The 14,747-nt window shown below is 50.0% G+C and overlaps 1 protein-coding gene across 7 annotated transcripts in view; it reads left to right on the plus strand.

Annotated features, from left to right (window-relative positions):
• The first annotated feature begins 13,760 nt into the window (after positions 1-13,760).
• Positions 13,761-14,747, plus strand: part of Adcy3 (adenylate cyclase 3) — a 73,842-nt gene continuing 72,855 nt past the window's right edge. For 2 of the 7 annotated variants that reach the window (XM_087907432.1, XM_087907433.1), the window contains exon 1: positions 14,034-14,463. The gene's annotated coding sequence lies outside the window, so the exon portion shown is untranslated. Of the gene's footprint in view, positions 13,906-14,031; positions 14,464-14,747 lie in introns of those variants that run through there. The other 5 variants (XM_087907431.1, XM_087907429.1, XM_087907434.1 and 2 more) reach the window with 4 other exon arrangements.

A 14,747-nucleotide genomic window follows, 5' to 3' on the forward strand; every position in this document is an offset into this window, starting at 1 on the left:
TTAGCTGCTTCCAGATTCAGTCAAGTTGACAACCACGGTTTGCCACCACAGAGGAGTCTCACAGTCTCAGGCATCCATTCAGCTGGTGGGTCTCTGCAGCCTCTCATTCCCCACCGATGTTTGTGGAATGAAGTATACATCATCTGGATGCAGGATGAGGACACCTAGATGGGGGTGTGGGGGGGGAGAGCTCTCAGGCACGCACCTTCCGGTTTTCTCCTGTCCTGGATGCTTTAGAGGCTTTTCCCTCGTGGGATGCCTTTCCGTGCCCAGATATGAGTGTTGTGGGGTACTCACAGAGAAGACTGCTTGGATGTGGGTTTAAGCCAATAGAAAGTCTTTATTGGCCAGCCGGCAACTATGCCAGGTGTTTGGGATTCCAGTGTAGCACTGAGCCTCTCTCAGGGTGAGCTTTTAATCATGTTCTGGGTTGACAGACTTCAGTTAACAAGAAGAGTTAGCCAGAGGCAGAACTACAGAAGGAAGCTAAAAAGTAAGGTTAGTATGTTTTGAGACTTTCCCAGAACTATGGACTTTGGTGGATTAGGTCTTTGTCTTAGTTTTGGCAGGTGGTGCTGTCTCTGTGCTGAGTTTTCCAGCCTGAATGGCTCTTCCATCATGGAGTCAGTTGTGCTGAGGTTTGGGGGTCTGCTATAGTGAGCACCCATGTCTTACAGCATAGACTTGAGACACTTGGGAGGAGCTAAGATGAGTCTTGTCCCTAATAAGTACTAACAAGATGTCATTATGAACCAACCGTAGTAGGAGGCAGAACGATGCCACCATTCCCCAATGACATCACCCTGGTCTACAGAAATTGTGGTGATGTTGCCTTATATGGCAAAGGGACTCTGTGAATGTGATGGGGTTAAGGACCCCGGGTACCTAGGTCAACACCAGGGTCCAGTGTAATCACCAGGAACCTTTGGTTTGCCTCTTTGTTTTATTTGAGGCAAGGACTCATGTTCCTGCTGTGTCTAAGGGAGACCAGACTACTGAAGGAATTTGAGGACCCCAGAAGCTAGGGAAGGCATCCCCCCCGAGCCTCCCCAAAAGAAGGTAGCCCTGACACCACCTTAACACCGACTCCAGGAGGCCTCTGTGGGCGCTGATCTCCAGAATGGTAAGAAAAGGGTCTCAGTTCAGATGCCAAGCCAGTCATGTGTTGAGGTGGCTGTGGAAAATGAATGCACTTCCCAGGAAGTGCACGGGAGTCGCCTCATTTTCCACTGTGGAGAGCTCACCCAGCCAGGGAAGCAGACAAGAGGACTCATCCTCACAATAGGGCTGCCTAAAGGGCCTCATTGGCTGGGGAATTAACTCTGCCTGGCGACCAGAGAGGCACAGAGCAGGTGAGCTAGGGGCGTCTTTAGGATAATAGCAGGTTTGTTTGCTTTTTTTTTTTTTAACTTCCCATCAGGTGGCAAAAGGGGGAAGGAAATCTAGACTGAGTGGACAGTCTATGCAAAGACACTGGGGTAGGAAAACTGCAATGTGTTTCCAGCCACAGCTGCAAGGACAGTGGCAGTGGAGCCAAGGATGCGGAGAGGCAGTGTGTGTGTGTGTGTGTGTGTGTGTCCATCCTGGAGTGTCCTTGGAGTGAGTGGGAGGTGGGCACCTCCAGGCTTTCTGAAAGAGAAGGAACCTTCCTAGAGTTGTGCATTCTGGTCACCAGAAGCTCACACCTGTCTTTCTTTTTGGAGTCTTGTTTTGCTCCTTGGAAATGGATGTGAAGGGCCTGGGGAACCGATTCAGTCAGTAAAATACTTGTCACAGGAGCTAGGACCCGAATTCCGATCCCCAGAACCCACATAGAAAGCCAGGCACGGCACTGCACCCCTGCAACTCCTGTGCTCTGTGTGCCTGTATGTGTATGCCTAGCTAAAGGACGTGCTTTGGGTTCAGTGAGAGACCTGCCTCAGAAAATAGAGAGGGATGGAGGACCACTGATGTTGACCTCTGACCTTTGCATGCATGCATGCACAGTCGTCGGGTTACTATTGCTGTGATGAAACACCATGGCGAAGCTGGTAGAATAAAGTGTTTAATTACACTTACAATTTCAGAGGGTTAGTCTATGACCATCACGGTGGGGAGCCTGGGGTCGGGCAGGTAGGCGTGGTACTGGAGCAGCAGCTGAGTGAGAGCTTCCATCCTGATTCACAGACAGCAGGGCAGAGAGCAAGACTGAATCCACATGGGCTTGAAGCCTCAGAGCCCACCCCTGTGACATACCTCCTCCAACAAGGCCACACCCCCTAATCATCCCTAACACCAGCTAGAAACCAAATGTTCCAATATATGGACCTATCGGGGCTACTCTTATTCGATCCACTAACATACGCACATGCACGCACACACACAAATACATACACAGAATTTTCAAAAAGTGGATGTATTTTGTGCCTTCTATTCCACAATGAATCCTTAATGACTTCAGAATAAAAACAGTAATTTGAGACTGGAAAGATGGCTCAGCCATTAAGAGCACTGGCTGCTCTTGCAGAGGGCCCAGGTTTGATTCCCAGCAGCCACAAGGCAGGTAGGTCACAGCTGTCTGTAACTCCATTCTTGGGGATCTGGATGATGTCATCTTCTGGCCTCTTCAGACACCAGACACACATATAGTGCACAGACATACATGCTGACAAACACTTATACACACAAAATAAAAGTAAATGTATCTTTTTAAAAAACGTGGTGGTGGGGCTGGAGAGATGGCTCGGAGGTTAAGAGCATTGCCTGCTCTTCCAAAGGTCCCGAGTTCAATTCCCAGCAACCACATGGTGGCTTACAACCATCTGAAATGAGATCTGATGCCCTCTTCTGGCCTGCAGGCAGACACACAGACAGAATATTGTATACATAATAAATAAATAAATAAATTTTAAAAAATGGTGGTGTCTCACTCCTTTAATCCCAGAACTTGGGAGGCAGAGGCAGGCAGATCTCTGTGAGTCTGAGGCCAGCCTGGTCTACAGAGTGATTTCCAGGACAGGCTCCAAAGCTACAGAGAAACCCTGTCTTGAAAATAAATAAATAAATAAGTAAATAAATAGAAAAAGAAAGTGATTCCACTACTTAGCAGTTGTATGGCTCAATTTCCCTCCAAGATAAAAAGAAAAACAAACAGAATCACTTCATTATAAAGGATAGCTACGGGAAAAAAAAGTCACAAGCTTTATGTTTTTTACCTTCTCCCAGCATACCCCAGGATTCCCCAAGGGTCTTTAAGTCCACATTGAGAAAGAGGACTGACATATTTTAGCCCTTTTCCCTATCTCTGTGTCTGTGTGAATTTGCACGTGTGTGTGTGTGAATGTGGAATCCAGAGGTTGATATCCAGCATCTTCCTCCATTGTTTGCCATTTTACTTTTTGAGACAGGGTCTCTTGTAGGCAGGTGTTTCTTTCCCAGTCCCAGCCTCCAGGCCCAAATAACTGGCACAGAGGCTGAATATGAATTATAAATGCTTGGCCAATAGTTCAGGCTTGTTATTACCTGACTCTTACATTTTAAGTCAACCCATATTCCTTATATATGCGTTGCCACATGACTCATGGCTTGTAACCTCATTCTCTACATGTCCTGTTTCCTTAGCGACTGGCTGGAGTCTCTTCTGACTCTGCCCTTCTTTCCATCATTCCCCTAAGTTTGGTTGTCGCGCCTATAATTCCTGCCTGGCTACCGGTCAATCAACTTTTTATTAAACCAATCCAAGTGACAAAACCTAACAGCCTATAAAAGGATTATTCCACAGCAGTCTCTCATTGAACATGGAGCTCCCTGTTTGGCTAGACTGCCTGGTCAGCAAGTTCAAGGATCCACTTGTCTTCACCTTCCTCTCAGGGTTGGAGTCATGGGAACATGCTGCCATGCCTGGCTTTCACCTGGCAGCTGGGGATCCGAGGTCATGGCCCTATGCTTGCACACTCAGCTATCTTTCCAACCCTCAGTTAAAAACATACTTTCATTTTGTGTGTATGGATGCGTTCATGAGAGTGCATGTGTGCATGTGTGTGAGCATGCATATGTGTGCGCATGTGTGTATGCATGTGTTGTGCATTGTGCACGCGCATGTGTGTCTAGTCTTTACCAGTGTAGCCCCTGAACGATTTTTAAAAATTAATTTAACAAAGCATTGCTGAGTGTCTATCATGGCTGTCACTCCATGTGTGCATGTGTGTGCATGCATATGTGTGTGTGTGTGTGTGTGTGTGTGTGTGTGTGTGTATGTGAATATTGATTTTCAGGCTCTTTCCATCTTGGTATGAGAACTTTTCTAAGTAGGCTTAGCTAGCCATCAAGCTTCAGAGATCCACCCGCTTCTGGCTCCCATCTCATGTCCTGGGGCTGCAAGTTCTCACCACCATGCCTGACTTTTTATTCAGGTTCTGGAGTTGTGAACTCAGGTCCCCATACTTCTGAGGCATGTTTTTATCAGTCTGACCCCTGAACGATTTTTAAAAATGCATTTAACAAAGCGTTGCTGAGTGTCTATCATGGCTGTCACTCCATGTATAAAAAGAGTATCAAGATCTTGTTCCTGGGCTCAGCGTCTTGGAGTGGGGTGAAAATTACAATTACAATTACAATTCTAACAGACTCCAGCATGTGTTAAAAGACAAGTGCAGAAAACTGTGCTCCTGGATCCCGCTTGGGCCTCCTGTGGCTGTCACAGCAAGTTAGTGCAAGCAGGGTGGCATCAGATTAGAATACTTCTTGCCTTCACATCTCTGGCAACTAGCAGTCTGAAATCTGGGTATCAGCAGAACCGTTACTATCTAATGGTCTTAAATAGTTTGCTCTCTCTGACAGTTAAAGCATTAAAAGGCAGAAACAATCTTGAAGGCAGCAGGTGGCAGCAGAGAAATCTCAGGCACCACAAACAGAATCACACAGAATCAGTGGTTGAAGAAACGCTTATTGGGGTGAGGGAATACACACATACAGCAGACTCACAGGGAAGGTACCCCCTAAAAAGCAGAGAGGGGATCCAGGAAGCCAGAAAAAAAAAAGTTTCTTCTGGGATTTTTAAGGCCTCTGAAGAGTTTTCCTTCCCTAATTTAGATTGGCCAGGGTGAAGAAAGATGAATGGCTGATTGGCTCACAGGGGCCTACTGTGGGAGAAAAAGCCTATGCGACCTTTGTTTTAAGGTGCCAGGCCTCTGTCTTGGGTCAGGAGAGTGAGGAAGAAAGTGAGCGCCCAGGGAAGCTCACCATGGCCCCTCTCCCTAGCTGTCTGCTCCCAGGCAGTCTGATTCTCAGCCCTTCCCAACCGTGAGGCGGGAAAGCCTTCTGGCCTCCCCCAGAGTCTGGTGGCTCCTAGAGCTCCTGGCTTGTAGCCACCTCCCTCCAGTCTTGTTCTCTGTGTCCCACCTCCTCCTCCTCTGTAAGGACGTCTGTCACTACCTTGGAGCACTCCCCCAGAAATCCAGAGTGATCTCATTTCCACATCCTTTAATTAATTACACCTGCAAAGACCCCTCCCTCAGAGTAGTTCAACCACGGGTTCCTGGGGTTTGGATGGGGATAAATTTTGGGGTGGGGGATTCCATTCAAACCACTACATATACCTATGTTCACACTACACCTACACGCATGAACATATGTGTGCATTCACGTACAAAACAGCCAAGTACCAGTGACTAAGGGTTCTCAAGGACAGCGGCAAAGCTAAGGTGACATGTGACTGTTCTATATATAACCCTTCTAACACAGTCAGAGGGCTTGCAAGCATGGAGACCTAAATTCAGTCCCTAGAAGCCACATAGAAAAGCCTTGCAGGGTGGGACGGCAGGGTGGCATGGCAGGGTGACATGGCAGGGTGGGTGGCACGGCAGGGTGGGACGGCAGGGTGGCATGGCAGGGTGGCATGGCAGGGTGACTTGGCAGGGTGGCATGGCAGGGTGACATGGCAGGGTGACATGGCAGGTGACGTGACAGGGTGGCATGGCAGGGTGGCGTGGCAGGGTGACGTGGCAGGGTGGCGTGGCAGGGTGGCGTGGCAGGGTGGCATGACAGGGTAACATGGCAGGACTTCTGGCCAGTCAGTCTTACCCACCTGGTGGACCTCAGGCTAGTGAGAAATCCTACCCCAAAACACAAGGAGAGCCTGCCATGGTGGCATGTAAGTTTGGTCCCAGCCCACAGAAGACAGAGGCAGGCAAAGCTCCATGAGTTCAAGGCCAGCATATTCTACATAGTGAGTTCTATAGAGAGTTCCTGCCTCAAAAAAAATATAAACAGATATATAAAATTGTTGAATACACTTGCCTGGTGCCACCAGAGGCCAACAGAGGATAGAAGAGGTCATAAAATCCCCTGGAACTGGAGTCAGAGGTGGTTGTGGGCAGCCATGTTGGTGCTCGGAATCAAACTTGGGTTCCCCGGAAGAATAGCAGTCAGTTTGTTGGTTTTTTGTTTGTTTGTTTGTTTTCTGACTGCTGAGCCTGGATCTCTCTAGTCTGGGTATTTAGATTCTTGTCACTTTCAGGAGATGCTTGGGGTAGCCTTGCCCTCAGGTCCTTGGCTGATTTGCCTTGTCTGGCCTTGGACTTGAGAGGAGGTGACCCCCTAGGGTGACCCTTCAGCTGCTCCCAGTCAGGGCATTTCCAGCTACTTGTTGCTGGTCTAGGCTCTCCCTCTGCTCTTGCTTACCCCCAGAAGGCCTGTAGAGGCTTGTTAGCATGAACTTCTATGGAGCTTCTTCCCGAGGGCCCTGGCTCATGACATTCCCATGGAGGCCTTGGGATGACTCAGCGTTCACAGTGGTTTGTGCTCCTGGACCAGTTTCTACCTCTCTCTGAATTTCCCCTCTCTGGTCCCCATCTGACTGCAACAGAATGGTGTCTGGAGTCTCCTTTGGCTCCTGCATGTCTCCGGCTTCCTGGCTGTCAGTGAGGCATCAGTAACACAGGGCAGATTAACTAGGGAGGCTTTGCTGGCACCCCTTCTCCACTGTGGTGTCTGAACGGGGTTTCCTCATCTGTAAAACAGGGGCCTTAGCAGTAGAGAGGAGAGCACATCAGACAGGGGCCTCGAAGGCTGGAGTTCGAGCTGCCCTGTTCCAGCCTGCACTGGACAGCAGACTTCTGTTCCCGCCCCTCCTGCAGACCCAGCAAGCCAAGACAAGCTGACTGAGTCACCAGTACACGTCTGTCTTGGCTCGACATCAGCTGCACTGCCTTGCCCAGTGAGGGGCCTGGAGGCTGTGGCCGCGGTTAAGGATCAAACAAACCAGAGGAGGACGAAGAGCAAGAGAGACTTCCAGGAAAATGCTAGGACACACACGTGCCTGATGTGGGAGTCCCCTCTGTAAGCCAATGTGAATACCATTGGTTAATAAAGCTGCTGCTTTGGGCCTATTGTTGTGCAGAATAGGGCAAGGCGGGAATTCCAAGCAGACTGAGAAGAGAGTAGGCGGAGTTAGGGAGGAGCCCTGTAGTCACTGCTGGAGGAGACAGACGCCAGATGGAACCTTACCGGTAGGCCACAACCAACGTGGTGACACACAGATTAATAGAAATGGGTTAATTTAAGATCTAAGACTTAGCCGGGAATATGCCTAAAATAATAGACCAAGAAGTCTTTTAATTAATACAGTTTCTGGGTGGTTATTTCGGGTCTGAGCAGCCGGGAAACAAACAAGCGGCCTCCAACAACTTTCAGCACATGCTCACACTCATGCTTCTCACACAAGCTCAGCCACATTCACACAATCTGACTCACACATACTTAAAATGTTCACATGTATGCCTTCCCACATATGCAGGTACACTTGCTCATGAATACCATACTCTATATGCGCTCTCTCTCTCTCTCTCTCTCTCACACACACACACACACACACACACACTAATTCATACATATGTTCTTAAATATGCTGATTCACACATGCACGCTCATCATGTGCACCTACGTATGTTCTCTCACACTCTCACATGCTTACATGTTCTCATATACATTCTCTTACACTTATTCATGTCTCATATATGGACTCATACACAACTGTTTTCATATGTGCTTATGCACATATGACTCACCCTCAGTGACTCATATTCTCACCCACTGGCACACATACGCATATGCTCACATACACAGCCTCTCATTCTCACACACATTCTCTCACCCTTGTTCTTTCACACACACATGCTCTCATGCGCCCGCATACATGCTTATTCATGCCCTTTAACACACATCAGACATATACTTACACATATGCACATACACAGACTAATACATATGTTCACACATACTCACTCTTCTACACACAAATGCTCATCGACATTCTCCTATTCATACATGAAAACACATACACACACACTCCCCTTTCTCTCATTTTTCCACATTCTTGCACCCACGTGTGTCCATAGTGGCTCAAGAATCAACACAAAAGCAAAAGTACCACAGAGGGGCATGGGGGGGGGTACAGAAAGGCAAAGAAGTGAGAACATACAAACAGCAGGCCAATGCTATGCTACCAGAGCAAAACTGCAGTGGAATCAAAGGAACCAGGGAGAGGACACGGGCTGAGGGCAGCTTGGCTAAGCCTTGCACAAGCCACGGGGGCGGAAGTGGCCGGAGCTGCTCACCATCTAGCTATGAAGTAGACGGGCTACTGCTGACATGTTGTGTGCACGGCGCCAACCATTTTGCACCCCTGCCCCAATATCCTGTCATGGTCTTGCTGTGAGCCCATGGCCTCAATCTCCTGGGCTCAAACTCTGCTGGCCTGGCTCCCATGAGCAGAGGGAATGCATTACCAAGCATGGCTTACCAGCAATCTGGTATTGTATTTTCCCTTCTACAGTGATTGTGTCTGGGGATCAGTGCTCTGGTGGTGCTGGTTGGTTTTATGTCAACTTGTCAACTTGACACAGACTAGAGTCATTTTAGAAGAGACAACCCCAGGGGAGAAAAATGCCTCCACCAGATTAACCCATGGTTCATTTTCTTGATTGATAACTGATGTAGGTGGACCCAGCTCACTGTGGGTGGCATCATCCCTGGGCAAACAGTCCTGCATGGTACAAGAAGGCAGGCCGAGCAAGCCACTAAAGCAGCACTCCTCCATGGCCTCTGCATCGGCTCCTGCTTCCCGGTTCCTGCCCTGTTTGAGTACTTGTCCTAACGCCCCTCAGCAATAGAGTGTAACAACCTGAGAGTTGTACGCTAAAACACTCCCCTCCATGGTATTTGGTCTTGGTGTTTTAGCACATCAATAGACACAGTAACTAAGACACAGACCTCACACGATAGGAACACTGAGACACGGGAGGCCGAACAGTCCCAAGTCCTCAGATAGCCCGGTGTAAAGGCCAGTGCATCTCTCCTCCAGGTACCAGGATCTAAGCGTCTGGACTGCTGGCAGCCAAGTAGGGTCTGAGCCTTGCAGGGAGCCCTCTAGGGTTGGACTTACTTCTCTACCCACTGCTCGGCTCTTGCCGTCCAGCATATACGCTTGCCAGCACTGGGCACCTCTGCTCAGCCTCTCACACAAGCCTGGAAGAACCAGGACCGACACCTGCCCCCCCCCACACACACACAAGGACCCTGTAGCTCCTAGGGTAGAACAGTGGACGGAGAACTACCCTCTAGTGATGTCTGAGCTGTCACCAGCAGGATGGAGCCCCTCACTGTCCCCTGTCCTACCAACCCTAGAAATTACTGTTTTCCTAGCGCCCCCCCCCCCCCCATCCCCCTGGAATGACTTCCCTAATTAAACCACCTGGAAGGCTCTGGCTTGGCTCTGCTTTCAGGGCCCTCCTGGTGCCGGGTCCCAGGGGGGGACTCATGATCTTCTCTCCTCCCTCTACCTCCTGCCCATGGGACACCAGGGTTCTGCTCTAGCCTATTGTTTGCTGAATTCAGGAGCCGCTATATCCCCTGGGGGGGGGGCGGGGCAAACCACTCTTGTTTATCTAATAACAATTAATTCTCAGCAATCATCCCAGTCCTGAACCAGACAAACAAAATGGGAAACCTTCAGCAAAGACTACCCCATAGACCTTCAACAATGACTATGCCATAGACCTTCAGCAATGACTACCCCATAGACCTTAACAAAGGCTACCCTAGAGACCTTAACAAAGCCTACCCTTTAGACCTTCAGCAATGACTACCCCATAGACCTTAACAAAGGCTACCCTAGAGACCTTAACAAAGCCAACCCTTTAGACCTTCAGCAATGACTACCCCATAGACCTTAACAAAGACTACCCTAGAGACCTTAATAAAGCCTACCCTTTAGATCTTCAGCAATGACTGCCCCATAGACCTTCAGCTAAGTCTACCCCATAGGGCCTAGGCTGTGATGGTGTGGGATTTGGGACTCCCTCCTGGGTTCAGCCCACACCCACAGTTCTGGTTTTCATCAAGGATATATATATATAAGGTACAAGTCGCCTAGGCATTTTAAAATCATATTTACAGCTTTTGATGATGGAATTGAAGCATGTTGTCCAGGTCTTAATCAGGCACAATGGACTGGTGAACACCACCACCCACAAGCCCACCCTTTCCACTTGACTGTGGGTGGTGGGGATAGAACTCAGCACCTACTCCGTGCCACACATTAGGTGAGTGCCCTACCACAGGGCTGTCCCCAGCTCTCAAGGGCAGTTGTTTTATTGAGGCAGCATCTCATGTTGTCCATGGTTTGTAACTGAGGACAACTTTGAGCCTCTGATCCTCTGCCTCTGGAGTGCTGGCTTTACAGGCGTGTGCCACCCCATCTGGTTCATGCAATGCTGGGATTTGAACCTAGCACTTCATGCACGCTAAGCAAGCACTCTGCCCACGGAACTACATTCCCAGCCCCGAGAGGGGTTAGTTTTAAATGTCCTTTTGATCTGGATGTTTGCAGGACTAGGGAAGAAGGCCATGTGATTGTCTCAGGGACAACTAGCATCCTTGTGAAGTACCATCTCAGCGGGGCAGTGGTGGCACACGTCTTCAATCCCAGCACTGAGGAGGCAGAGGCAGGTGGGTCTCTGTGAGTTTGAGGCCAGCCTGGTTTACAGAGTGAGTTCCAGGACAGCCAGAACTGTTACACAGAGAAACCCTGTCTCAAAAAACTTAAAAAAAGAAGAAAAAAAACCCAAAACTAAACAATTACAAAACCCCCAAAATGCAAATCTCTTTTAAGGACTCATCCATTCATTCTGCTAGAGTATGTATCATGCTAGTACCTGGGACCCTGGGAAGCACTGTGAACCACACAGGTGAGTTCCTTCATGGGTGGGTTGGGATGTGAGCAGCTCCTCTGAGTTGAAATATTCACTCCATACATTTAGCTGTGGCCAGGTGGCTTCAGACACCGCCCATGTGTCACTGTCAGGCCCAGCCAGACCCTCCCTTCCCAACCTGACAAGGTCCTGTCCAATTGTAAAGTCATCGGCAGCTGTGAACTGTGTCTACCTGAGTTTGTCTGCCTTGTTGGTAGGTGTGGTGCCCAGCGGAGCCGGCAGTAGTCAGAGGATGAGGCCGGATCTTCTGGTCTTCCTCATGTCCTGCTGGTTCTTAGGACATCCAGTAAACAGGCTGCTACAGCAGGGAGGATTATGGAAGAACACTGAGTGGGCAGCTAAGCTTAGGTCAGGAGTGTCTCTGAAGAGCTTTCTCTCTTCTCAAGACAGGGTGAAGGGGCAGGAGAGATGGCTCAGTGGTTAAGACCATCAGCTGTTCTTGCAGAGGACCCAGGTTTGGTTCCCAACACCCCCATGGTGGCTCATATCTGTCCCTAACTCCAGTCCCAGGAGATCCAATGCCTTCTTCTGGTTTCTTTGAGCACTGGGCATGCAGACAGTGAACATACATATACAGAGGCAGAACACTCATACAAAGACAATAAAAAAAATCTTTAAATGAAACAGGGTATAGAGGGGATGGGAGTCTGGGACATTGGTGGTAGTGGATCCCAGGTATATATCATGACCTTGCCACAAGAGGGAGCACTGAAGACCCTAAGGATTGGGGGGGGATTAAAAGAGCTATAATTGAGTGTCTTTGTGTCATAATAAACCCATGATAAACCATGTAGTGGTGCATGCCTTTAATCCCAACACTGGGGAGGCAGAGGCAGACTGATCTCTTAGTTCAAGGCCATCCTGATCTACAAATTGAGTTTTGGGACAGCCAGGGCTACACAGAAAAATTCAAACAAAACAAAAGAAAACCAATGCATTTATGGGCTTTTAAAATTAAAATTATTTTATTTAAAAAATTTTATATACATGATTTTTTTTTCTCCTGAATGTATCTATGTGCTCTGTGTATGTGCCTGGTGTCCATAGAGGCCAGAAGAGGGCACCAGATTTCATGGAACTGGAGTTACTGAAGGTTGTGGGACATCACATGGATGCTGGGGACTGAATCCCAGTTCTCTGCAAGAACAGCAAGTGCACTTAACCACTAAGATGCCTCTCCAACCCTTAGCCTTTATTTTTATTTTATGTGTATGAGTCTTTTGCCCACTTGTGTGTTTGCATACTTCTTGAGTGCCTGGTGCCCTTAGAGGCCAGGAGAGGGCACCAGATCCCCTCGAATGGAAATTACAGATTGTTGCCAACTACTCAATGTGGGTGCTGGAAACCAAGCCTGGATCCTCTGCAAGAAGAACAAATGCTCTTAACTACTGTGTTTAATAGAACTGGACCCAGGATCTTGTTGGAGGGCATATGAGGCATGCCGTCTACCACTCAGCTGTGTCCCCAGCAGTTCAGGCACATTCCATCTATGTTCTCCTTTTAGGAGACAAGGAAGGTCTTACACAGCCTGGCTTCAGACTTGATGTGCAGCTAAAGGTGACCTTGAATTTCTGATTGTGCTGGGACTCCAGGCATTTATTACTTCTGGTCTGCAGTGTTGGGGCTTCAATATGTGGGCTGACTCCCAGGCCTCTTCGTGCTAGCCAGACACTCTATCAACTGACTCATAGCCCAGCTTCCTTTTTGTTCTTTCTTCCTCTTTTCCTGCCTTCCTCCCTTTCCTCTTCTCCTCGTCCCCAACATATTCTTTTGTTAAGGGTGAAAACCATGTCATTTACTATCAAGAAACAAGTTAAACAAATTTCTCAACATCAAACAAAACAATGGGGGTGATGGTTTATTCAGACCACCCTCGTATATCCGAAGTTATTGCACAGCACCTTTCTAATGGAAGCCTTGGGGAATGGGAGCTGAGGCCAGGTGGGGCCTCTTCAGGCAACATGAGGGACAACCATACAACAATGGCAGATCATGGACCTATTCCCTGGATGTTGGGGTTGAATGCCTGACATTGTAAACAGGCCAACCCATGCATGACAAGGCACCCTTAGCCAGCACCCTTTTTCTTCCTCAGGATCCCTTAATGCTGAGAGCTGTCCTCAGAATTATAGTCCCCTCAGCACATTTTCTTCCAAAACAACGACTTTCTCTCTCTCTCTCTCTCTCTTTTTTTTTTGTTTCACCAAAACAAGGTGTTCTGTCAAATACAAGAAAAATACTACGATTTAGAAGTCTGATAGATTCAAAAGGAGCATTTGCGTCTTTAAGGAAGAATCCAAACATCTCAATTGGTAGGATGTGCACTGGAGATCTCCTGAAGCAAGGCCTCTTCCAGCTCCACGTGCCAGGTACCAACCGAGCTACTCCAGCCCGCTTTTGTCCCCAGGTTAGGCTGCATATCCCCTCTCTGAGAGATCAAGCCCCACGCTTAGATGTCTGGGCTGCCAGTGTGGGCGGGGACACTGAGACGGGGGCGCGCCTACCCGGGGAGCGGCCCCCCAAACCTCAGCCCAGGCCTCTCATGGCCCCGGAAGGAAGCCAGGGCTGAAGAAGGGGGTGCCCCGAGCACGCCTCACCTGCAGGGAGTGCACATCCCGGGCTTTGATCCTCCGTAACACGGCCTGCCCGAGGCAAGGTGTGGATTCGCCTTATTCCTTCCTTTCTGCCACCCACCCGGTGTTTCCACGCAGCTGTCGCCGGGCGTTGGGACGTAGGGGACACTGGGGACAGCGAGGGGGGCCACTCCACCCCGCGCCTAGGAGGCGGCGACAAGGCGGGGAGGGGCCGCCCGCCTCCCGGGGCCTGCGGCGCGCGTGGATCAGTGTGCAGAGCGCGGCGCACGGACTCGGTTGGCTCGCTCTGCGTGCGGGAAGAGGATGCTGGCAGGCTGCCCCGGCCTGGGCCCGCCATCCGCAGCGTGCGCCGCCACGGTCCTCTGCGCCCGTGGATGCTGAACCGTAGCCCCGCGCCTCTCTCGGTCCGACCCGGGGCCTGACGGCGAGGGGAGCCGCGCTCCGGCTCCGGGCGGACGAGCTGGCGCGGCGGCGCTGCGGGGAGCAGCCTGCGGCTCGCTGAAACCCGCCTGAACCGGCCCCGCAACCCTGGCCCGGAGCGCGCGGCTCCCGAGTTCTCCTACAGGTCAGCGGCAAGCCAGGATCCAGGGCTGGGCTTCCGCCACGCTGCACAGCCAGAGGTTGGGAAGGGGCTGGAGTCTCCCAGGGTTGGATGGGGAAAAGGAAGTAAACAGAAGGAAGATGCGGGAATCCCCAGGACCTCCCCTGCTCCTTCCAGGCACGTTTTATTTTCAGCTTGGAGGAATTGGGCCTGGAGGGACTTTAGGTGAGGAAGTCAGGGATTGAACCCGGCAAGCGAGGGATGGAGAGGTGGCTAGGCCCCTCCAGAAGCCAGAGGCAGGAAACCGGGTGTCTGGTGTGGACCAGACTGAGTGTGTGTGGGCGTGCTTGGGAAGCTGTGGGG

This window comes from Myodes glareolus, chromosome 6 (genome assembly GCF_982192425.1).
Source record: "Myodes glareolus chromosome 6, mMyoGla1.1, whole genome shotgun sequence".
Lineage (NCBI taxonomy): Eukaryota > Metazoa > Chordata > Mammalia > Rodentia > Cricetidae > Myodes > Myodes glareolus.